The 25,463-nt window shown below is 37.4% G+C and overlaps 1 long non-coding RNA gene across 1 annotated transcript; it reads right to left on the bottom strand.

Annotated features, from left to right (window-relative positions):
* Positions 1–1,503: 1,503 nt before the first annotated feature.
* LOC141423874 (uncharacterized) lies at positions 1,504–17,341 on the bottom strand. Its single transcript, XR_012448642.1, has 4 exons — positions 17,147–17,341; positions 14,417–14,511; positions 10,080–10,210; positions 1,504–2,384 (listed from the first exon to the last, which is right to left on the bottom strand). It is a non-coding gene; the product is annotated as an uncharacterized lncRNA (long non-coding RNA).
* Between the last annotated feature and the right edge of the window lie 8,122 nt (positions 17,342–25,463).

The raw sequence follows: 25,463 nt of genomic DNA, 5'->3' as shown, positions 1-25,463 counted from the left end.
AATACTCCAACTTAAAAAGCAAAGCAAATGACCTGATTAGACATCAAAAGAAGAAATAAACAATTATATGAAAAAATATTTGACATCACTAATCAGCAGGAAAATGCAATCCAAAACTGCAATTAGGGCCAGACACAGGTGCACATGCTTATAATGCCAGCATTAAGGAGGCTGAAGTAAGAGAGCTGAGAGTTCAGTACAGTCTGGGTTACATGCATAAGGAGACCTGGCCTCAATTAAAAAAGGGAAGGAAGGAACAAACGAAGGAAGGGAGGGAGGGAAGGAGGTAGGGAAGAAGGAAGGAAGGAAAAAAGGAAGGAAGGGAGGGAGGGAGAGAGGGAGGGAGAAGAAAAAAACAAAATGAGGCATTGTGATGGTACATACTTACAGTTCCAGCTATTCAGGAGGCTAAGACAAGATGATCACTTGAGCCCAAGAATTCTCGACCAGCCCAGGCAACATGGAGATTCCCTGCCTGGAAAAAAAATAGTATCATCTCATCCCAGTCAGAATAACTATCATCAAAAAAACAAAAAAAATAACAAGTTCTGGAGGGAATGCAGAAAAAAAGGAAACTCAAACACTTTTGGTAGAAATGCAAATTTGTACAATCATTATAGAGAACAGACAAGAGTTCTCTCAAAAAGTTAAAAGTGGATCTATCATTTGATTCAGCAATTCCTCTACGTGACATATATCCAAAGGAAATGAAGTCACCATGTCAAAGAGATACCTGCACTCCCAGGTTTATTGCAACACTATTTACATTAGCCAAGATGTGGAATCAGCAGAATTGTCCACCAACAGATGGCTGGATAAAGAAAAGGTGCAATAGATATAGACAGTGGAATATTTTTCAGTCACAAAAAAGAATGAAAGTCCTGTTGTTTGCAACAGAATGGATGGAACTGAAGGACACTGTGTTAAAAAAAATAAGTTAGACAAAGACAAACATTGCCTGCTCTCTCTCATAGGTAGAAGACAAAATAATTGACATTAAAATAGAAGAGAATAAATTAATGATTATTAGAAGCCAGGAAGGCAGGTGGGGAGAAGAGGCACAGAAGGAGGTTAGATAATGGGTACCAAAATGCAATTAGATAAGACAAATGATTTCTAGTGCTTCCACAGCATAGTAGAGTGACTACAGTTTTCAATAACCTGTTATGTATTTTTTGAAAAACTAGAAGAGAAGAACTCAACCCTCCAAATGTAAAGAAGTAATAAGGAGATACAAATGCTAATTACCCTAATTTGATCCATATACAATATATACATGTACTTAAATTTACCCCATAAATAAGTACAATTATTACATGTTGGTTAGAAGGAAAAAATTAAATAAAAATGAAGCCTTACGGGAAGACAGCAATAGTGGTTCATTTGTGGATTGTCACATGCCAATGCCAGAGCTGAGTTGTGACAGAGACTGGATGAACCACAAAATCTGAACTACTCACCATCTAGTCCTTTATAGAAACTTTGCTGACCTCCGCTCTGGTGTACTTGTTTTCAATTTTCCAGCAGTAGAAATCTTTCAAACAATATCCTACAAAAAACCTAGCAAGTAAAACATCTGAAAGCAGTATTTTATTAGTATGCATTAATCTTATAAATTGAATTGCATAACACTTACCTAATAAGAAGTCATTCAATGAGAACAACTAGCAGTTTTGTGAAACAGCAGAAAATAGGAAAGGTAGGTGAGAGTTGAAGTCGTAACATCTCTGTTTTTTATTTCAGAGTTTTTTTGCATGTGCGTATTTTGTTTTGGTTGCAGAGAATTGATTCACACAGATAAGTGGTTGCAAACAGTAGCAGTTTTTTTAAAGCTCCCTTGCAAACTCGGGGTACTTTACAATTAAAGGATGATTAGTTTTAGCCCAAGAAACTGCACAACTTACCTAACAGCCCCCATTAACACGTTGCTGATCTCCAAGATTTAAAAATTCAGTTTCTAGCTCTTTTGTGTGTTTTTATTAGCATTTTTAAACATTTTTTTATTTAAAGGAAATTTTAGCTTGCTATGAATTGTTGAATATTCCTTTACACTTCTTCTGGAAAATCTTTTCCCCAAATCTCAAACATGTGGTCTTAATTAAGAGCTTCCATATTTCCTGATGATACCTCCTTCCAGCCTGGTGATCATAGCCCCTTCCCAGGATTCTTTGCCTAGGCATCTGAATGAAGACATTTCACATTGAGTGGAGAGCTAAGAGGTTTGAATGTTGCCAGAAATGGTGCTTTTCAGTCTCTGGAGGTGGCACATGTCACAGGTGACACCAGACACACTGAGGAAGGCAGAGGAGACCGCTGGGAAGAGTTGTGGTGGGCGATGTCCATGCTTCCAGCTGTCCTTCACACCTAGCTGCATCCATTCCTCTCTGCAGTTGGATTACAAAAACCAATACATTCCCATCCAATTTGTCTGAGGTAGTTTGAACTAGGAATGAGTTTAATATGAAGTTATACACCATACAAGCATATAAATTTAATTGTAAATCAGAGGGTGAAAGTCTTTCTAGCTACTCACTATAGGAATTTCTTCCCTGATTTGGGTAATCCTTCCTCTCCTTATAAGTCTTAGTGGGAAATAGAATAAGTTCCACTATATAATTTGAATAATAGCAATTTATATACTTACTATATATATCACAGGAACCATTTTAAACAACTTACCTACAATAACTTGCTTAATTTTCCCTATTATACTGATGAGGAAACTGAGTCACAGATCAAGTAGCTACACAGAGTTACAACCAGTAGGTATAATAATAGACAGCAGCACAAGAACTTTGGTTCCAGAGTCTCTACTCTAACCCTCCTTTCTACTAAATACCAGATCATTAATTTCCAAGTCATCATCATACAAAGAGAAGCCAATCCAAGCATGTCAGGGACCAGGAGGATCTGTGAATTTGGCAGGAATGGCAAGTGCAGAAAGATCCAGTTCCTGGGAGAAGATGGTTGCAGTGCCAAGCCAGTATCTAATTTCTCCTGCTAGGTAATGTTAAGGATAGGAACCACCATATGTAAGGCACAGAGCCTTGATAGTGATGGTTTCTGCGTTATTTGGGGTATTGCCCCTCACTGTCTTATGGCTGCATGGTCCTCAACTTGGTTCTGAAAGTTACTTCATATCTTTTTTTTTTAATTCATATGTGCATACAATGTTTGGATCATTTCTCCCCCCTTCCCCCCACCCCCTTCCTTACCCCCCACCCCCTTCCTTACCCCTAACCCCAACCCCCTCCCTCTCCCTCCCACCCCCTCGCTACCAGGCAGGAACTATTCTGCCTTTATCTCTAATTTTGTTGAAGAGAGTGTATAAGCAAAAATAGGAAGGACTAACGGTTTTTGCTAGTTGTCCGTATCTTTTTAATATATTTCTTTTCTACTTAAATCAGGCAGTAATTAAGAACCTTGACTTACAAGTCAATTGCAACTAAATTTTTGTAAGTTGCAATTAAGAACAGTGATTTATGAATGAATATATTGCTGGCATTTGTCCTACCAGGGGAATGGACTTGAGGGAGATGATTTTTTTTCATTACTTTTCACACTTTTATGTTGTTTTGGGTTTTGCCTCCAAAATGGTTTCCCACTCCCCTTCCACCCAGATTTTCAAAGGTTTTATGTTTCAAATTAAGCACTCAGTCCTTATCCTTCATTCGGTAGAGGTTATTGGAGAGTTCCAAGAAGGACAGTTCTTGGACAGAGATGTGTTATAGAGTAGCATGGAGAGTAACTGTGAAGAAGTCAAGATCACAAGCAAGGGGTCATGTGAAAGTCAGTTGCAATTGTTCAGGCAGTTCATTTTCAGTTTCAACTAGGGTAGTGGTAAGATAGATGGAAAGAAAGGAATAACTTTGAGAATGTTTTAAAAGGTACATTTGGCAGGATTTGGTGTCTGAACGGACATGGGAAAGGACACGACAAAATCTGTCTAAAGAACCTCCAACTTTCTTGTTCTGGTGACTAAATAATGGTGAACCATCTTCTAAGACAAAATAAAGAAATAGGAACAAGCCTTTAAGAGGAGAAGTTGATTTGTTGAGCTCTAAGTGTCTGTGAGGTATCTAGAGATATACAATGAGCAGTTGGAAATGCCTAATTGACATTCACAGATTTGCTATAGGGCAAAAAGATAGACTTAGAAACGTAAACTATACCTTACCTATATTCATACTGAACACCAACATTTAGATGATGCTAATTGAAAGCATGAGATTGAGGATCATCTAGGGAAATTATGAAGTATGAGAAGAGTGGTGTAAGTGGAAAACAATGCAGGTAAATATGTCAGGGAGAGCACGATAATAATGAAGAGAATCTCATAAAAGAAATGGAGAAGAAAAGTCAGTGAGAACTGACAGGAGAGAACAATTAATAGGTAATGTCCAGAATCCAAGGGTGTCCACAACTGCAACTATATGAAACTCAACAGAAAGATCTAAGACTGAGAGCTGGAGGCAAGGCTCAAGTGGTAGAGCATCTGCCTAGCAAGCACAAAGCCTGAGTTCAAATCCCAACACTACCAAAAAACAAAACAGACAAAAAGGACTGAACAATGTCCAGGGATGTAGCCACAAAATGCATAGTGAAGGCATTTCTGGGAGTGCTGGTCTAGAAAGGGTCTCATTTACAAAACATACTTAGGGACTCAAAATTTAAATGTAAATAATACAATGGCACCAAGGGAGAAAAGTCAATACATAAGTTCTGTTCTGATTGGTACTTTCCATTTAACTGGGTTCTGAGTCTGATGGGAAAGGGAATTCCTTACAACCCCCCTTAGGCTCAGAAGCCCATGGTATACTTTCTTCCTACAGCAGAAGGAATTACAAATGATGTCCTCTTGAATATATACACACACTCTCTCTCTCCTCTGTTTTTATTGCATTTTAAATAAGACTTTAAAAATGCTAACTTATCAGAAATACACTAGAGGAAAAAGAAACAGCATGGATGTAACCCCCTACTAATGAGGCACTAATGCATAATTATTATAATACACGTACTTCTCTCAACAGACGAATATTTATAAACACTAAAACAGTCTAGTTTGCAGTGAAGTCTTATGTACAGATTGTTTTTCTCTTGTGGCTTGTCCTTTCTTCTTATTGTGATAATATTTAATGAATTTCACAGCTCTGCTCATTCTCTGAAAATACTGAATGAACTTGTATTCATGTTATGCGCTGCCTTCCATGAAGACAGAATAAGATATTAAGCAATATTAAACACACCACCACTAGCAAAAGAAGTCAGCTATCTCCATTTTAAATACTCAGAGTTGGGCAAAAACACAATATGTTAAAACAAATCTGGTTGGATTAAATAATTTCAACAGATGGCATTTAGGAACAAGATGAGCAGAAGTAGAAAAGTAATTCAAATTAAACACTGATAAGGTTGGAGGTAATCCATTATGTAGCACTTTTTTCTCAGTGTAAGCCCTGAACCAACTGAGAGCTAAACAAAAGATGGAGGTCCAACTACTAGACATATTACCAGTAAAAGGCCAGTCTACGTTAAAGAACATGGTTTAGATATGTCAGCAATGAATGAAACAAGCTCCTTCACTCAGTCCCATGCAGGATTAAAATGCAGGTCTACCTGGCCATCAGGTAGATGGAATGTTGAAAGAAACTATTCTTTGAAAGCCATGTTTCATATTGTATAAATATTACCATTTGTTCACTCAATTTCTGCCATAGAAACTTTATGTAGGAAAGCGGATCAGAACGTGTGCTTCCTGTAAGCAGTTGTATAAAGAGAGAGAGAGAGAGAGAGAGAGAGAGAGAGAGAGAGAGAGAGAGAAGCAACAGTTCCTCTCCCAAACAGACTAGTTAGATAACTCTCTGTACCTCTGTGGTTGAAGTGAGGGAAAAATTCCTCCCCATGGAAACTTAAGAGGACTGAGCAGGAAGTGACTCTCATCCAACCCTCCCAATAAATGCAAATAATTATAAACTGATTTCAGTAAAGTTTCCTTTGCTTTTTATCAACTCAAGGTGAATATAAGCATGTGGCTATATACTTCACTTCTCTTTGGATCAATCTGTCAAGATTATTATCATAAGTCTACATATGTACATTGAAAATGAATCTACAGACTCATTGATAGGAACAGGGCTTAGTCTAGAATCATAATTCTCTGATTAAGACCCAGCTGGTGGCTATGAAAAATCATTCCCCAAATCACACTCTTCACTATGTAAGTACCACCACTCATTCATTTAACAAGTACTTGTTGATAGTCAGCTATATTCCAAACAGTGAGCTAATCAATGGAGATACAAACATAAACAGTGTAAAATTCCAGACTGCAATGGTTGGATATTTCTTGAGTGTGTTCCCCACAGCTTCTTGTGTTGAAATTTAATCCTCATTGTGAGTTACTAGAAACCAAAAGAGACACATACATGTGCTCCCTATCTCTTGCAACTCTACAGTTGCTTCTACTACCAAACATATTTTAGTATGTTTCTCATTTCCTAATCTAACCACACTTCATCCAGTCTCTTGAGTTCAAAACCTGGAAGATACATAAGATTTCACCTTTTCCTTCACCACCTTACATCTAACTACAAAACACAGCAATTTCAATCTCCAAAATTACTCACAAATCTACACTCAGTCAAGCTACTCAATAGGTTAAGACAGGAGGATGGTGAGTGCCAGGCCAGGCAGGCAAAATTAACAAGACCTTATCTAAAAAAAAAAAAAAGACAATAAAAAGGACTGGGGAAATAGTTCCAGAAGTAGAGTGCTTGCCTAGCAAGTGTGAGGCCCTTGGTTCAATTCCCAGTACAGCAAAATTCATACATACATGCATACTTGGTTGAATAAATGAAGAAAAGAAAACAAACAAGTTATATTAGGTGTTACTGAGACAAAATACCTGGAAAAAATCAACTTAGAAGTGGGAAAAGTTTATATTGGCTCATGGTTTCAGAGGTTTTAGTCCATGGTGGCTTGACCATGTTGCTTTGAGGGTGTGGCAGCACTGAACATCATGGCAAGAGCACATAGTAAAAGAGCTGTTCATTTCATTGCAAAAATAGAGAATTTTTTTAAATAGAAAAGATGAAGGAAGGAGGGAAGGAAAGGACAAAAGGAAGGAAGGAAGGAAGGAAAGAAAGAAAGAAGAAAAGAAAGAGGGAGGATGGAAGAGAAAGAAAGGAAGGAAGAAAGAGGGCAGTTTTCCTAAAATCCCCCTCAAGGGCCAGCCCCCAGTGACCTGACTTCTTTCCACTAAGCTGCATCTCCTACTCGAGCCCAGGCTGGTGACCAAGTCATCAACACAGGCCTTTTTGGGACACTGCAGCAACTTTTATGCTAATGCAGGAAATGACAATTCCTCCAGCCCCAAATAAGTTCTTCTTTTAAAAACAGTGGATTTGGTTAATGCATCATCTGATTCCTGTTGATACAACTTGCTCTCCTAACTCACATTTTAAAGATGCCTTTTATGTTAATGTTTTTACATTGTGCCTTTAAAAACGGAATCTTCCATCCTACATGGAGAAGCCCAATGAGAGATACCACCAATGAAATGTGATAGCATATAAATGGCTCAGTCAAGGAAGTTAACCAATTGAGGTTAATAGAAATAAATTGAAAAGCATTAAAGAATAATTTAGTCCCTCACAAATCACAACAACATATACTGTATAGGAAAAACTCCAACCAATATAACCTAGAAAAGGTGCGATAATAGGTCATCATAAATAACGTTTGCTAGAACAATGGAATCAAGGAAGAGAAAATTTGAACTACATTAAGCTTTTGTATAGAATGTAAAATGTGAAAACCTCAACTCATTTTCCTGTTGCCTCAATGTCCTGTATTTTCAGAAACATCCTCCATCACCTTGACAATTTTCTTTTGTATACAAATTTTATTTACCTTAATTATTAATACTGCATTTGCTTGTGCCCATATCTTAATTTTTCTGTCTTTATTCACCTGTCATGTTTTGAATCACATTTTAGAAGATGATAAACAAAATATTTCTTTAGGAAACTGGAGAGTGACACCAGTGTTTTTGTACTACTAAGAGATTATTCTGCTTTCTCAGTTTTTTTTAAATGAGCATTTCTTCTTTTTATGGACTGTCAATCACTGAAATTTGACTTTAAACTGTATTGAATGGATAAAAGATAGAGTTTAAAGTATGGATTATATGTCAGATGAAAAATATAATTTGTAAAGGTTGGAGAGGGCAAGCAATACACGATAATAAATAAGTACCTTCAGGAAAAAATCTTTAAGCCAATAATAGTAAGCAGCAATTAGTAATCGTGAGGAGAGAATTGTTCTGGTCATACAGCCCAAATCCTGTTTTATGAACATCATGCTATACAGAATGCCATGTTCATGCCCCAAACCTGTTTCATTTAGCCAGAAGTTTTATTCAAGCATGACTGTGGGTGGAGTGGTGGTGTAGGGGTGTAATTCAGCACTAGTAGGCAGAAGCAGGAGGATGTTGAGCTGAGGCCAGCCTGGGTTACATAGTGAGTTCAAGGTGAACCTGTGAGAACTGCATGGTGAGTATCTATCTGTCTCAAAGAAACAAAGAATGGGGATGCAGATCAGCACATACAAAGCCCTGGGTCCCGCACCCTGCAGTGGAAATTCAAGGGCTGGGATTATAGCAAGACAAATTTCTCAACTTTAATTGAAGAGGAAGTGGGACAATTAACAGTCTCAGTCTTTCAGATCTTTTTTCAGAATGAATTTGTAGTTTTCTCTGCTTCATTTTACGATAAACTAAGCTGTAATTATTGAAAAGGAAGAGAAAACAAGGCTGTCTTTTTTGCAAAAGTTCCTTGAAATTCTTTATGGAAAAACAATGTCTCACCAACTCCCACTGAAATCACAAAGATTCAGCTGAGATATTAGAAGACCATATGTACAAATACCCTATGATTTCAAACAGACAAGCTCATTAGGAAGAAAAAAGTTTTCTGTCTTTGATTTCTTTTAGAATGATAAAATGAAAGGGACAGTAATACATATTTTAAGCCCTGTGAATTCACAACAGGGCTTTAGAATAAAGAGGTAAAAACCTTTGAACTAACAAAGGTCCATCACCATACACTTCTTTTCTCACAAGAGCCTTGTGCAGGAAATTATGCTAGATAGGGGACCAGCTGGCTTTTGCCACTACATCTTCAGTAACACAGCACATTTCAGACTGCATCAATCCCCCCCGAATGGACCATCATTGACTCCTCTTGGACATTTCCCCTTATCTCACAGAGCCACTTTTAGTCCAATGCCCTGGGAAAGCATTCCTGCATGGGCTTACATCTGAGTCTCTTTGTAGTAGCCCAGAGCCTGAGGTCAACACACTCCATTAGATTGATTAAAGTAGTTCCAGAGACTACCTTGGCTTTTAAACTGCCCTTAGATTAAAGACAAAAAAAAAAAATCCTCCATCTTCTGAAGATGCTTTAGTTTTGGTTGGGAAAGTTATTTGGATGAGGTGTTGAGTTTTGTGGATTTTTTTTTGATGGATTTATTTTTATTTTTTCTGCAATTTTCAAAGAGGTCAGCAAAAATACAAAGGGTCTTCTATCAGAGAGAGGCTTTTATAACAAATGATCTCTAATTACTACTTTGTTCTAAAAAGACAGCAGTTACAGTTGCTGAAACTGAAGAAGCCAGCAGCTCTGTGTTCTAAGGAAGCACCAAGACTCTGGAAAAAAGAGTCAAAAGTATCAGTGACTTCCGTAAATTTAATTGAATGGAAATAGCTCCTCAGTCAAATTGAAAATCTAAAGGAAAAACAGGGAGACCAAAAACAAAAAAAAATCAAATAATAGATGAGCAAAGTGATCATAAACCCATGAAAGAATAAAGGAAACGAAATGGAATGCAGCACAATTTGAGTGTCTATTTTCTATCCTAAGTGCAAAAGATATTGCATAGCAGTTATGGGAGTTAAGCCCCAGGGTTACATCACTAGCTTCACCAATCATACTACTCAGCCCCAAAAGCTCAGTTCTCTTATCTATAAAAATAGGAAGGAGGGTCTGGTGGAGTGGCTCAAGTAGTAGAATACCTACCTAGAAGGTGTGGGGCCCTGAGTTCAAATCCCAGTACTGCAACAACAAAAATGAGGCTAGCAGGGCCTGCAGTGTAGCTCAGTGGTAGAGTACTTCCTAGTAGTCACAAGGCCTGAGTTCAATTCGCAGTACTGAAACGGAAGGAAGGAAGGAAGTGAAGGAAAATAGTGTCTACCTCTTTGTGTTATTAAAAACACCATCAAGAGAAAACTTAAGTATTTAGCACAATGCCTGGCATAGACTACACACTCAGAACATTTAAACAAATATTTTCAGTAAGTCAACAAAGCAAGTTTAGAAACAAGATATGATAAGATTTGTGACATGAGGGTTTACTCCAAATGACCTGGATTTTATTTGTGGTCAGCCATTAGCTTGCTGTGTGCCTGTCAGCAAGCTTCAGAAGTTTAATGTATTTATCTGTAAAATGAAAGAGTTCAACAGGATTATTTGTGAAACCAAATGTGCACTCAGCAGTAGCGCTCTCTATCACCAAAACTGAGTTGTTGCTATTTTCCCCAATCCTGTCCCATTTGGCCAAAGGAGAACTTTTGTATTTTCCTCCCGGATTCACATCTCAGTAAATTTTCCCAACTCAGTAAATAGCAGTTATTCACATAGTCTTCCAGGACAAAACTTTATTACACCTTTGTTGTTTCAAATATCATACAAATCCAACATCAAGTTCCATTGGCACCTACCCATAAAATGAACCCAGAATTTGATGATTTTGCCTTACATTCATAGCCACTTTCTGGTCCTTCACCATCATCTCTGGCACATATTTAGTAATCTGTAGATTTAGTAGCCTCCATTATGGGACTCAATGTTGGATTTGCATGGGATATGAAACAGCAAAGACATATTAAAGAGAATTCTAAAGTTTTTGCCCTGGAGTACTCAGTGAGTAACTGTGCTATTTACTGAATTGGGAAAGTTCTTTGAGAAACCCTTTTTCTCCTTAAGTATGGCACCAAAGTGCACAACTGGCAATTTGGATATGCCAAAGAAAAGTTATAAAGTTCTTCCTTTAACTGAAAAGGTGAAAGCTCTCAACTTAATAAAGAAAAATATTGTATGCTGAAGTTGCTGTGATCTTTGAAATTATGAAGAAAGAAATTTCATGAAGGGAAAAGGGAAAAAGGATAGGAAATAGTAATTGAGGGGGTGGATTTGATCAAAGTAAATTACAATCATGTATGGAAATATCACAAGAAAACTCTATGATTAATTTATGCTAATAAAGTGCTCTTTAAAAAAGAAAGACTTTCTATGTAGTGTTGCTATCACACCTTAAACTGCAAAAGTTATGACCACACAGCATGATGTGTACTTAGTTATTTGAAAAAGTTAGTAAATTATAGAATTCAGTAGTATCCAGTTTCAGACATTCACTGAGAATCTCAAAACACCTCCCACTGATACAGGAAGAATATTGTATGTTTTTTCCCATTCTCTTACTTTTAACATTTCTGTATCCTTCTATATTTTCATCTTATATTCTTCATAAGCAATGTACAGTTGGGGTCTGTATTTTAATCCAGCCTCACTATCTCAGTCTTTGACATGGATTATTTAGCCCATTTACTTGTAATACAATTGCTCATACAGTAAGATTATAGCTGTGATTTCACCATTTGCTTTATATTTTATTCTGTTTTATGTTCTTTTTGCTTTCCTTTCTTTCCTTGTTTAGACTATCAAATACATTTTTCATATTCTGCTGCATTATCTTGATACACTATCCTTCTCATTGTTCTCCTGTAGATTATGTTATATCATGCATACTTGAGTTATCACATTCTAGTAAAAACTATGCTTATATCACTTCCCAAGGGTGCTAGAACCTTATAACAGTATAATTATTTAGTCTTTTCGTGCTTTTTTGCATTTTTGTTGTGAATTCTAGTAATATAGCACTTTAAGACTCTAAATTACATTATTATTCTCATTCTATATGGTGAATTTTCATTAATTTCTACCCAGATATTTTTCCTTTCTGATATTTTTCATTCCCTCTAGAATTTACATGCTTCCCTCTAGAATTTACATTATTCTCTCTGAAGAATTTCATTTTCTATTTGTTTTAGTACAGGCCTCATGGAAAGAAATCACCTTCATTTTTGTTTACCTGAAAGTACAGAACTCCAGTTTAGTAGTTATTTTCCTTCAGCATGCTAAAGGAACCATTCATTGCCTTCTAGCCTCCATGGTCCCCTTTGAGAAGCCACAGGCAAGCTTTATTGGCATTCTTCTAGAATAGTCCTTCTGACTGAACTTAAGCATTTATTTGTTTACTGGATTTCAGCAGTTTTACACAAGGGATACTAAGTATTATTTTCATTGCATTGATCTTACTTAAATCTGCAGATTGATGTCTTTCATTGGTTTGGAAAATTGCTAGCCTTTAACTGAATATTGTTTCCACTCTAATCTTTTCTCTCATTTTGAGATTTCAGTTACATCTTTTTCAGCATGTTTTATATTTCCCTTACTGTTTGGGAGTTTGGGGAGGATCCACTTTTTTTCACCCTGCTTCTGCTTGGGTGTTTTCTATTAGCCTGTTTCCCAAATTAAAAAAGCAAAACAAAACTTCCAGATGATGCGATCTCCAAATCGGATAGGCTTTCTTCCATCAGCTAATAGCAAGGACAGACATTGGGGGATTGACCACCTCAAGCTGCTGGGTTGAGGTTGTGATGAGTTTTGGTAAAACTCAGTCTCGCTCTGCTTGGCCCTGTTCTTAAGGTACAGCCCCCCAGGAATTTAATTATGTTTGGTAGGACTCTGAGTCTCCAAATCTGGAAGCGATCCCATCTCCCAAATAGCTATCATTACAAGCATGCACCATCTGGCCCAGCAACCACTAAAATCTTTATTTTCCCAATAAATATACCTTGGCCTGTGTCAAATTCTGATCCTCCATGCATGACCAGAATCAGCAAATGCCCTCAGGGAAGAAATGATTCAAGATCATTAGCTTCCCTTCTGAAACTGTAGTCCATCTTGTCCTCATTGCTGCCATAGATTTCTGTACTTTTAACACTTAAGTTTTGAGATTTATTCAGCTTTTCCAGCAGGAGATTACCTTGACCTATCCTAGTACATGAGGCTTACATGTAGAAATCTATAAAAATCTAACAGGCTTTGCTGTTTCCATTCTAGCCATGCTACAAGCTGCTTGCCACACAGAAGCCAGAAGAATCCTTTTAAATCATAAATCAGATTGCGTCACTCCCATTACATTTGTAATAAAATCTAAATGCTTTTCAGACCTTCCAGGCCAACCTGTTCTTATCCTGGGATCTCCCTCTTTTTTTATTCATATGTGCATACAATGTTTGGGTCATTTCTCCCCCCTTCCCCCACCCCCTCCCTAACCCCCTCCTTACACCCCACCCCCTCGCTACCAGGCAGAAACTATTTTGCCCCTTATCTCTAGTTTTGTTGAAGAGAGAGTATAAGCAATAATAGGAAGGACCAAGGGTTTTTGCTGGTTGAGATCTCTTAGCTCTCTTAAGAATACTAATCAGAAATCTCCCCTGCCCCACCCTCCTGCCCGGAATCTAAGCCAAATGCGACAAGAAGCTTTATCTACCTTGCCCACATTATTCCTAGCACCTAAAGTACCACCCATCAAACCATAGGTGCTAGATAAATACTTACTTAATAAATGAATAAAAGTGGAGCATTCTTGCCTAAAATGTGGCTGGGGTTCTGAAGCCCTGCCTAATAACCTCCCTGTTGCAGTCTACGATAGCCCAGATAACTGAGAACTGACCTATGCTTTTAAATGAAAATTTAATAAAATTCTTACAGAAACCCTGAAGCAACTTGGGGTTCTAAGGATCACAGTTTGGAAATCAAATGCATCAAAGATTCCTTCCAGTTCTAATATTTTAACCAAAATACCGTGATGGGGGAAAGCCAAAGCTGAATATTACAACAGATCTATTCACTGGTAAATTTTTTATAAGAAAAATATATGTTCTTATATGTCATAATAATTAATAAGCTGAATATTTAAGACAAAAATAGGTCTAGGTACTTGTTTTGTAGTTCCAATTTATTTTCTAGTGAAACATTTTCATTTCACTGCCAAGGTCTTGGAAACTCAAAGAAAATTAGTTCTAAGCTTCTCTCTGAATATCAAATGAAGACACTCTTCTCCAAAATGGCCTAGAATCTAAAAAAGCTAGCTATGCTTATAGCAATTTCATGTATGTGGTTTAAATTTTTTCAATTGTGAAGTTTGAGTTCCATAAGATTTTAGGCATAGAAATACACAAAGTTTCATTTGTAGGTGAGAAAGAAAAAAAAATAGTGTTCTCACTGACCTGTGTTCAGCTTTCCCTGATGATGAAAAAAGAACTTCATGCTTTATTGAAGTCACAAAAGTAATGACTACATAAGATTCAAACAACTCCAGTCCCTGGGGAAAAAAATCCACATTTCATCAAGAGGTCATTAGTAATCAGTCACACAGGTATGGTTTTTCTTCCCACCTCTACAAAAAAGTATCAATTTGTTCTCTTTCTCTAGGCAGCCTCCTATTATTCCTCAAGACAAGATTTCCCTGAAGTACCAGTTTGGAAGGCACCAGAGCTGTGAGGTATACCTTTGGTACCTTTCCCTTGTCACTGTAACACATATTTTTCAAGATTCCATTGACCCAAGTAGTGCATGGTTTCATTTGGTTTGCTTAATAAAATAACATACAAAGAATTAGTCATTAATAAGACAAAACTTGACTGTACTAGAAATTAAAACGAGCAATAATTACTTTAGACTCTGACAAGATGACAACCTAACTCCATGACTACAAAGCAATTTTGTGTGTGTTTCCTAGGGATTGAACCCAGGGCCTTGCATGTGCTAAAAACATACCCGGTCTCTTAAGACAAATCTCTCATGGGAGAGATAATTCATGTTTATCTGGTTTTATTCTTAGCTCAACATATTGACAACATCAAATAATTCTTTAACACCAATCATAGGTCACAACTGAAACTTTTTATCTAAAAGAAACATTCAAGATAATTTAAGATTTATACAAATTCTACTTACTATTTACTCATTAATCTTGATACATTTTTAACTCCTAAATATCCATGTTATATACAGGTAATTTCAAATAACAGACTACCCGAGCATTTTAATGACAAATACAGATAGACTTCTCAGAGACTAAAAATGCTTCTTCTCACTTCTGGAATCAAAGTTGAGAACATTTTGTCTCAACTTTTTAAAGAGCATGCTGACAAAACAAATAACTATTTCTTCTCACCTTGGAGGATTAGCCTATAATCTAGAAGTTTCAAATAAAGGCCAGCAGGCCAAATCCAACATATAGATGCGTTTATTTGACCCACACAGAGATTTGTGTTTTGCTTCAAAGTGGGATCTTGCTATGTAGCCCAAGCTGACCTTGAACTCGCAATCTCCCTGCCTCCTGAGTAGCTGGGATTGCAGACATGTACCACCATGACAGGTTCCACACAGAGGTTTTTAAATTTTTAATTCCTTGACAATATTTAAACAAGAAATTTCACTTTTAAAATCTACATGTCCATTTTTCTCAAAAAAGAAAATGATAATTATCAGCCATGCCCAGCACAGGGGACATCAGCCTAAGGGGAAGTTGGAAAAAGCATGCAGCCTGCACTCCTTTGCCAAGCCAGGCACACAGGCCTGAACTTGTTTCCCAGGCCAGATCTATATCCATTAAAGGGAAGGGATGTCTTTTTCAAATTTGCCCAGATTCTCTGCACAGTTGAGAAACGGTGCAATCCCAGGACCCCCAGGGCACATAAAGCAGCATTCACCTGGAACGTTTAGACAAAGCCAGCAAACTTGAATTTACTACAAGCCCTATTTTTACTCTCCTGCTTAACTATATTAGAAGACATGCTTGTATTCTCTGAAGACAGAGATGGTCAGTATCAAAAGAAAGTAATACTTCTGATTTAGTCACCTAAATTATGTAAGTTTAAATTTAATTTTCAGAGGTTCAGCTCCTACGACCCACACAAACTTTCAGAAGTTAGACATTATAATCAGGAGAACCTGGTACCTGTCTCACATTGGGAAAGTTATGGTGCCTGTCTGGGCATCAACTTCCTTATCTATAAAATTAAATTAACATTCCTATTCTGTAGGTTTGTGGTTCAGATTAAATTAGATGACATGTAACACAAGGCATGGTATATACTAAGTGCTCCAATGTAATTTCATGTTAATTGCTGTAATGACACTGTCACTGTCTTTCTGACCTTGAAGCAGAAACATTGTCAGTTATTTCTAGAATCATGAATATTTGTTCAAGCTCATCAGAATATAAGTGATATAAATGCAACAATGGTACATAGTAGGAACTTTAAACTTACTAGCAGAATATATGAAAGAATAAAATCACTTTCTAGGCTGCATTGGGAATTGAGAAAAGTGCAAGGTTCTTCCCCCATCTGAACCCAGGTATACTTTCCCAACATGAATCAAGAATACGATTAAAATAAGAATCCATGCCAGAGACTAAGATGCACTTGAATAGTGTAGACAAGATTAACTATTTGCCTTAGGTTGACATAGGTGTCCTGGGCAATCACACTGCAAAATATCATACTGCATTAAGTCTAAGAACAGGGAGGACCCAGTCACTTTCACCACCAAATAGAAATGTTAAAAATCAATGAACAGAGGGCTGGTGGAGTGGCTCAAGTGGTAGAGCACCTGCCTAGAAAGCATGAGGCCCTCAGTTCAAACCCCAGTACTGCCAAAAAAAAAAAAAAAAGGAAGAAAAACATCAATGAACAGAAGCACTGACTCAGCATGCAATCCAGAAACTGATAGGAAATAAGCTGTAGACTGTTACTTTTCACGTGATCCCAGAAAGAATTTAGGGTGATAGACAACTGGAGGATTTATTTAAAGGTAGAAATTTGTGGAAAGTAGAGATGCTCCACAGGTTAGTATTCAGCAAAAGAGTGAGCCCAGGACAGAGTTCAATGTCTCTCAAGATGATGTCTCCTTTTAAAAACAAAACTAGTATATTCAGAAGACCAACTTACTCCATTGTTCTCTGACGCAGAAAATTCCAAGATTTCGGCAATGTTTTCTCAGTGGAGGAAAGAAGGGCGTCAACGCCCTCTAGTTAGCCAATTTGAATCTAAAATGTAAAGGCAAGGAAGAGTTTTTATCCATAACCCCTTCCTTATGCCCTCACATCGTTCTCATTCACCCAGGCACTAACTTCCCTTTGAAAGCGTGCAAGATGGGAACAGTGTATGGTGGCAATCCAGGCTCTTCCTCTGCATGTGCCACCGGAGACGCAGTGCTACCTCTCCGTGTGTGGTGCAGCACAAGGGTGTGCTCACTGAAGTGGACAGCCAGAATGTGTCAGTTTGGAGGGGAGAAAAATCCTCCCAGCTCTGGCAAAATATTTTACACTAAAACCTACAGATATTTTCAGTGTAAGACTTATTAAGTGACATACCCCAGGGGAAAGTGCAGTAAGTACTTATAACACAAGGTCTGGTTTGATCTACCCTGTTTTTAAAGGATAATGAATTTTTTTTTAGCTGTTCAAAACATTAGCAATTTGTGATCATATATTCCCTAATGTGGAAAATTCTATGGGTTTCACTTTCATCACCTCAATCTCATGCTATTGAAAAAATGCATTAGATGCTGTTACTTTGATAAATAAATGCTTTGTTTTTAAAGAAAGAAAAAAAGACTTTTCTATTTCTACCAGTGAAAAGGCTATGAGCAGAGCTGCCATTCGTTGATTCCTGTTACTTGAGTAGGTGCCTGTAAAGGGCCAGGTGGTGTTTATGCAGATGACTGAGCAAGTTACAATGTGTTCTTCCTTTTGGATAAAACATTAGTGTATCAGAAGTGACAAATCAGATGTTCATCTTCCGCACTTCTGCATTATTTTACATTGAGAATTAGATGATGTGCTGGCTTTGCTTTTTGCTTCTTTTTTTTTGTTTTTTTGAGAATAAGTTCATAAATAAAGTTCTCTCTATACTCTGCATAATCATAGTATCACAGAATAACTAACTGGCTAAGTGATATGATAATTCTGACTATACCTGTCTTGCATTGTACAAGAGAAAAAAAAACATATGTTCTGGGGTAGCAAAACTTGCAGCCTTCACACGCTCTAAGAGCTATTTAACATATTATCCATTCCTGTGCTCTTGTTGTCAAGGGAAAGTATGATCTCCTGAACATCTTGAGATGAAACACCTGATGCTCCAGTGTCCAAGCAGGAAATTAGCATTGCTAAGCACCAAAATGCAAGACTTAAAACAAACTTCTTCCAATCCAGAGATATACCTATGTACATAAACATACTATAAATCAGACTTTTTAAAAGGACAAAAATAATTTTAAGTATTCAGATAATATGCCGACCTTAGCACTGCCACGCTTTCAATCCACTCTACTCTCCACAGCACTGCCATTGTGTCCAAGAAAGGACGAAGATTCCCATGAACACAGATTTCCAATAAGCACAACTGAAGACTGCTCTGTGCAGTTTTGTGTGTTCTTATTATGAATTAGAACCGTGACGAGTGAGAAACCAAGGCAGTAAGGGAAAGTAAATAACTTAAGAGCTTCTAAACATTCTATTAATTCTTCTGACTCATGCAGTTTCTGTCATGTGTAGTTCAAGATAAGACCTTTAACGCCATATGAATGAAAGAGAGGACATAAATGCCATGAGAAAAATAGTATGCTAATGTGAGATTTCAGAAGGTAAGCAGGGTCTGAGAAGATGGTATCGTGCCCTGGAGGACGGACAAGCTCTAAGATGTAACTAGTAGGTAGAGAGAAAGTGGGGTAGGAGGAGGGGTAGCGATCCCAGACCTCTTAAGTGATGCATTATGACCAAATTTATTGTGTAATAATAGTCATTCATATACCCTGCTGTACTTTAAAAAGTATACTTGACATGTTATGAAAAGGTTGGTACTTTAACAATGTATTTTGAAACTTTAATATATTTTATTTGCAAAATAACTATTGGTGCAATTATTAATATTAAAGTGTTCTGGTGACAATCTCTATAGCTCACATTTTAACACAGTATTCTCTTTCTGCCGTATACTATATATATATATATACTGTTATATGCTACATAGCAACTTACTTAACTCTCTCAGGAATCCTATAGACTAAGTACTATCAGAATTCCTATTTTACAGGTGAAAATTAAGTAACTTGTCCAGAGTCAGTCTGCCAGAGTGTGGAAGAGCTGGGCTGCAGTCTGCCTCCAGAGCCCATGTTCATAGGCTGTGCTACTACGGATAAAAGATTGTAGGATCAAATGAGACAACAAATCCCTGACGTGAATTGTCATCTCATTCAGTCACATATTTTTCTTCACTTTTCTCTTCTCGTCCTACATTCCCACCACACAGTCATCTTCAAAGCCCTGTCTCTTCTACCTCATCAACACCTCTATCCACTCCCACTCTCCGAATTTCCATTGCTCTCATCATCTACTTTTAGAGTTAGAACTAGAGCCTCCCTTGTCTAATTCATTCTCTTTATTGGTGGTTATGGAGAATCATAATTATTTGTGGGACATGCTGTAAATAAGTTGCTCTTGATCATAGTTAAAGTTACAAAGTCTGTAAAAGATTTTACCAAAGAAGAAATGAGTAAAAATGATAAAATTTGCCAATGGTCACACAGCTAGTAAGGCCAAGAGGCTGACTTAAGTCTATCTGACTCTGAAATCACTACTCTGCCCCTCAGAGCACACTGATACTGTCTTCTCAACTCCAACTGTGAATTCAACACTGAGGAGGGCACATTACATGCCTCAAACTTAACAGAAACCTCCGTGAGGTTATTCCCATAGCATTTTTACACCTTCCGTGTACCACCTTCATGACTGTGACTTGTAATATCATTATTCATGAACAGTTGTATCTTTTCTATTCTCTACAAAATCAGTTCTTTTGGGGCAAGAAAGACAATATTTGTTTTGATATCCCTCCACTCCCTAAAATATGCCTTACACAAACAAGACACTCAACAAATGATTAGTGAAGAAAGTAAACCCATTCTGTTCTTGGATAATTAAAAAACTGTTGCAGAGCATCATTATGAACTCCACTGAATATTATAGTGCTCATTACACTGGTGAGAAAATAGAGGATATGGGAAAACTAAGTTATTGTATTAATTTTCTATTGCTGCATAACAAATTACCATAAAATTAGCTGCTTGAAAGAAACTGCATTTGTTACTCTCACAGTTTCCAGGGGCAGGAGAACAAGGGTGTTAGCCAACTTTCTCATTGCCTGAAATAAACAATTGACAAGGAGGAAAAACTTGTTTTGCTTATGGTTTCAAAGGTTTCAATCCACTGTGGCAAAGCAGAACTGTTCGCATCCTCTTAGCCAGGAAGCAGAGCAGAGCAAGAAAGAGACCAGGTATAATCTCAAAGTCACACCCCTAGTGACCTACTTCCTCTAGCTAGACCCCACCTCTGAAAGTTTCCACCAGCTCCCCAACCAGTGTTCAATATATGAGCTTGTAGCAACATTTCATATTCAGACCATCACACCAGCCATGGACAAACCACCTGGTCCCTCTGCTCTTATCTCACAAGGCTGCCATAGTCTAGGCATCAGTCATGCTATATGCCTTTCTGGAGCACACTGGTTGTTGATAGAATTCACCTCCTTGCTGTAGTATGGCTGAGGTCTCCACTCTCCTGATGCCTGTGAGCTGAGGGTCACTTTTGGCCCTAAGGCTCTATACTTTCTTGTCCTGGGGCTCTCTCACACATGACATCTTAATTCTTTAAGGCCAGAAAGACAGTTTGCTAAGATTGAGCCTCATATAACTCAGGGAATTATTATATCATCACCTTTCCTATATAATGTAACCTTGATCAAGGGAATGACATAATCCACTCATGTTCAAGAGGAAGGGATTATACAGGGTATGCACACCAGGGAATCCTGAAAGCTGTCTTAGAATTTTGCCTACCTAGTATGTTCCCCCCAAAGCAGACACTGGGACAGAATTGATGCAAAAGTTATTTACTAAGAAAATTTCCAAGGAAATGGGTAGGGAAGAAAAAGAAGGCAGCAGGAATGCCAATATGCAACTGAGGGATAAATTTATCCCATGAGGGATAAATTTAGCTCAGCTCTACTGGGAAGCTCAGCAGATAGTTCAAAATACATCAAAGGGTCTTCCAGATCAGAAATAAAGAAGCTGAAGTATTACCCTAATGTCCCAATCACCTATTGGCATCAGGACTGCCATAGGGGGATATAAATTGCCAAACTCTTGAGGCAAATGGGACACTGACTGTCCAAGAGTAGCTTTCTGACAAAGTTGTGCAGGTGCTGGATGTCAGGAGTAGAAATCTCTGGGTATCAATATGAACAAAAATGGTAAAGGGATTTAAGGAAACAATGGTGGGACACTGATATTATTTGCTGCATGAATGTTTTATAGAAGTCTTAAAATATCACATTTTACAGGATATGCACACATTACATCATTGTGTTGTTTTAAAAAGTACATGAGTGTAATCAATCATTTAATGAAATATGCAAACTTCTGGTTTCGACAACATAGTAGGCTAAATTAATATGAGCCCTCTCCCAACTCACAAACACACACAATAATTATATAGAAATGCCAATCAAGTGAACAGAGAGCTGATGGGTGAGGAAAGACCTGGAAAGGAAAAAGCTGGAAGAAAGAGCGCCTTTGAATCTCTATATGAAAACTTGAGCTCCATCTGAGCAGGCATGAAATGTATCAGAATCAGCACAGCATGGCATTGAGAACTGCTTTGCAGTGTAGACCAGAAATGGAAAGTGCCCAAGCTGTGAAAAACAGGCTAGTGTTGCAAAGTCTTTGAAAACAAAACTGACATCAGAACCAAACCCACGGAAAACAGGTCAGGACTTGTAGTCTAAGTCCTACAGGGTTGACTGCCTTCTTGGAAAAAAAAAAGTCACTCTTTGTAAGGGTTTAGCTGAGCCCAGAATCTCATAACACAGCATTCAAGATAGCAAAGATACAATCCAAAATTATTTCACATACAAAGAGCTAGGCAAATCTAAATAGCTTACTGGAAAGGATAGTCCACAGATACCAACCTTGAAATGACTGTATTTGAAATTATTAGACAAAAACATCTATAGCTGCGATTATAGCCATGCCACATGAAGTAAGGGAAAACACTCTAGAAACAAATGGAATGATATTCTTAGCAAAGAAATGGAAGCCACCACATAAGAACTAATTACAAAGTCTAGAACTAGAAAATACAAAAAAAAATTAAATTCACAAGGATTCGATAGCAAAATGAAATAAGGGAAGAATCAGTGAACCTGATAGATCAAAAGAATTAGTTCAACTATCTACTTAAAGTAGATAGTTCCCATCCAATCTAAACAACAAATGGATAAAAAAAGGTTAAAAAAAATGCTACTGCTTTAGGGAGCAGAAGACCAATATGATAAGAGCTCACATTTACCTTATTAGTTACAGAAAAAGAGAATGATACAAAAAAATAACTGAAGAAATAATGACCAGAAACTCTCCAAATTTGGGGAAATGCAAAAAATTGCAGTTCAAATAAACCTTAGTAAACCACAAGAGGATAAATCTTTAAGAACCACACCTAGACATATCATAAGGAAACTACTGAAAACCAAAGATAAAGTTTGAAAATCTTGAAAGTAGCATCTTTCTTATCTGGACCTATGGAGTCCAGAAGATGGTAGGATTAATATTTTTTAAGTGCCAAAAGAAAAAAAAAAGGTCAATCTAAATCTGTATGAAAGTTATTCACCAGAATGAAGGCAAAATAAGGACATTCTTAGAGGAAGGAAAATTAAGAAAAATTGTCACCAGTTGATGTGCCTTCAAAGAAATACTAAATAAAGGTCTTCAAATGGAAGTAAACAAATAACTGCAGGAAACTTAGAAAGTCGGCAATAAATAAAAAGCAATAGAATTGCAAATATCTCAGTAAATGAAATAAACTATTATTTGCCTCCTAAATTTGATCTAGAATGTATGAGTGCTGAAAAAAATTATAATACTGTTTCAATGTAGGTAAATGTGACATAAAACAAATACATAAAAATGAAGAAGGGTAAAGTCTTAAGGTTTCTTATTTTAACTTAAAGTATTAACATTTTTAATTGGATTGTATGAAGTTTCAGGTGTGTGTGTAAACTTAGCATTAGGAGAACTACTAATAGAAAAATTTACCAAGAGATATTTTTTTTAAAACACTTCAGAAAAATGAAAATGGAATCCCAAATATTCAAAATAAGGCAAGACATGAAAAACAAAAGGAATGAACAGAAAATGAATAAAATAAGGGACTTAAATCTAACTATCAATAATTACACTAAATACCAATGATATAAACATACCAATTAAATGACAGATTATCAAATTGGATTTTTAAAGAATTCAACTATATACTATCTAAAAGAAATCCATTTGATTTGATGGTAAAATAAGATAAAAATAACAAGATGGAATATGTTAGGGAACATATTCCATATTAGGGAAAAAAACTAATGAAAGAAATGCTGGGTCTATTCCAAGATGGTGGCTAGAGGGAGGAAGCAGAAAGTGAGCCTCCTAAAGTACTGGAGATACACCTTACATAAAAAAATACTGAGAAGAGGCAAAACTTTGACTCCTCCACACCTCCAGTCTGCGCATAGCATCCCCACTCCACGGTAAACGGAGAAACCAGGAGGGCTCCCGCGCTGCCGCCAGACACCAGCGCCCAGACGGCTTGGGAAGACGCGGACCACAAGGTGAGCTAAGCGGCACGCGGTACTCCCACAGACAACCCTGGGCCAGATCAGCAGAGTCCCCTGGACAGACTGACCCCCACCCAGGGAAAAAAGAAAAAAAACTGAATAATAAGCAATAACAACAAAAAAGACACATAGTAAAGAGGGCAGGGCGCCCTGAGCACTGAAGAGGGGGGAGGGGAAATCCCTCACAACAAGCAGTCAGGAGAAGGCAGGAGCAGCAGCACACAGCCAGCACCACAAGCGGGAAAACTTGTAAAAGTGGCGGTGAGAGGAAAACTCCACAGGAGAGGGGGGAAGACCCACTTCCCACGTGAGCTGTAAATAAACACATGAGCCTGAGAAAGCAGGTGCACTGTCACCTCCCCGAGTGTGCTTGGAAAGGGGAAAGTCTGTAGCAGTGGCTGGCACACAGGAGAACTCTGAGTAAACAAAGCCTGCGGGGCCAGGTGAGTGTTAAGCTCACCTCTGAGATCTGCATAAATAACGTCTCCAGCAACAGCAGGCTGACAGCAACAGGCAGGTGAGCCAAAGCCTCAGATAGACATTCACAGAACTGTCTCCAGAATCTTTTTTTTTTCTTCCTTTGATGAGACAACAACTGAACTACACCTGCATGCTGAAAAACTTACTGAAACTGTATTGCATTTGAACTTGGGACACTTTGTGGTGTTTGGTTTGGTTTGGTTTTTTCCCCTTTGATGAGACAATGACAGAACTACTTCTGAGACACCATCTTCAGGATTGGAGGCTGAGGGACAAACACCAAAATTATTAAGACTGAAACTTTACTACATTTGAACTTGGAGATTTTTTTTCATTATTTATTCATTTTTTATTTTTTATTTTTTTCAATCCTCTCTCTGTGTCTCTAATGCCAGTTCAGCTTACTGTTGATTAATACACTATCTCTCCCTGTTTATATCTTTGAAACTTTTTTGTTTCTTTGTTTTCTTTTTTTTTTATTTGTTTGTTTATTTGCTTTTCCCTTTTTCTTTAACTTCTTTGCTTTCCATCTCCTCTCACCCTTCCATTCTAAATGTCACCACTGTTACAAGCTAAAAAACACTTAATTGCACACAGTACAGGGACAATAATAACACCAAGGGCAATGACAGGAAGACAGAAAAAACAGGGAAACCAGTTTCCCCACAGCAAAAAATTAGTACAGGAACCAGAGGGAAATGAAGAAAACAGATACTCAGATCCAGACTCCAAAAAAATGAAGATAAACTATGCCAAAGAACCCAATAAAGCCCACAAGGATAATCTAAAAGAAGAGATACTACAGGTACTCAATGAGAATTTTATGGAGATGATACTGGATATGGTCAAACAAAATGTACAGGAGACACTCAAGAAATTCCAAGACAACAAAAAATAGAGAATTTGAAAAATGCACAAGAAGAAATGAAAGAAACCATAGAAGCACTGTATAAACACCAAAGTAAAACAAAGAACACGATTAATAAAGAGATAAATGAACTAAGGACAAAAATAGACAACATTAAAGAGGAAGAAACTCAGGATATGGAAAACCTCAGAAAAAAGA

The sequence above is a fragment of the Castor canadensis genome, chromosome 6 (assembly GCF_047511655.1).
Source record: "Castor canadensis chromosome 6, mCasCan1.hap1v2, whole genome shotgun sequence".
Taxonomy (NCBI): Eukaryota; Metazoa; Chordata; class Mammalia; order Rodentia; family Castoridae; genus Castor; species Castor canadensis.
This window is presented reverse-complemented; position numbering and strand designations above follow the sequence as displayed.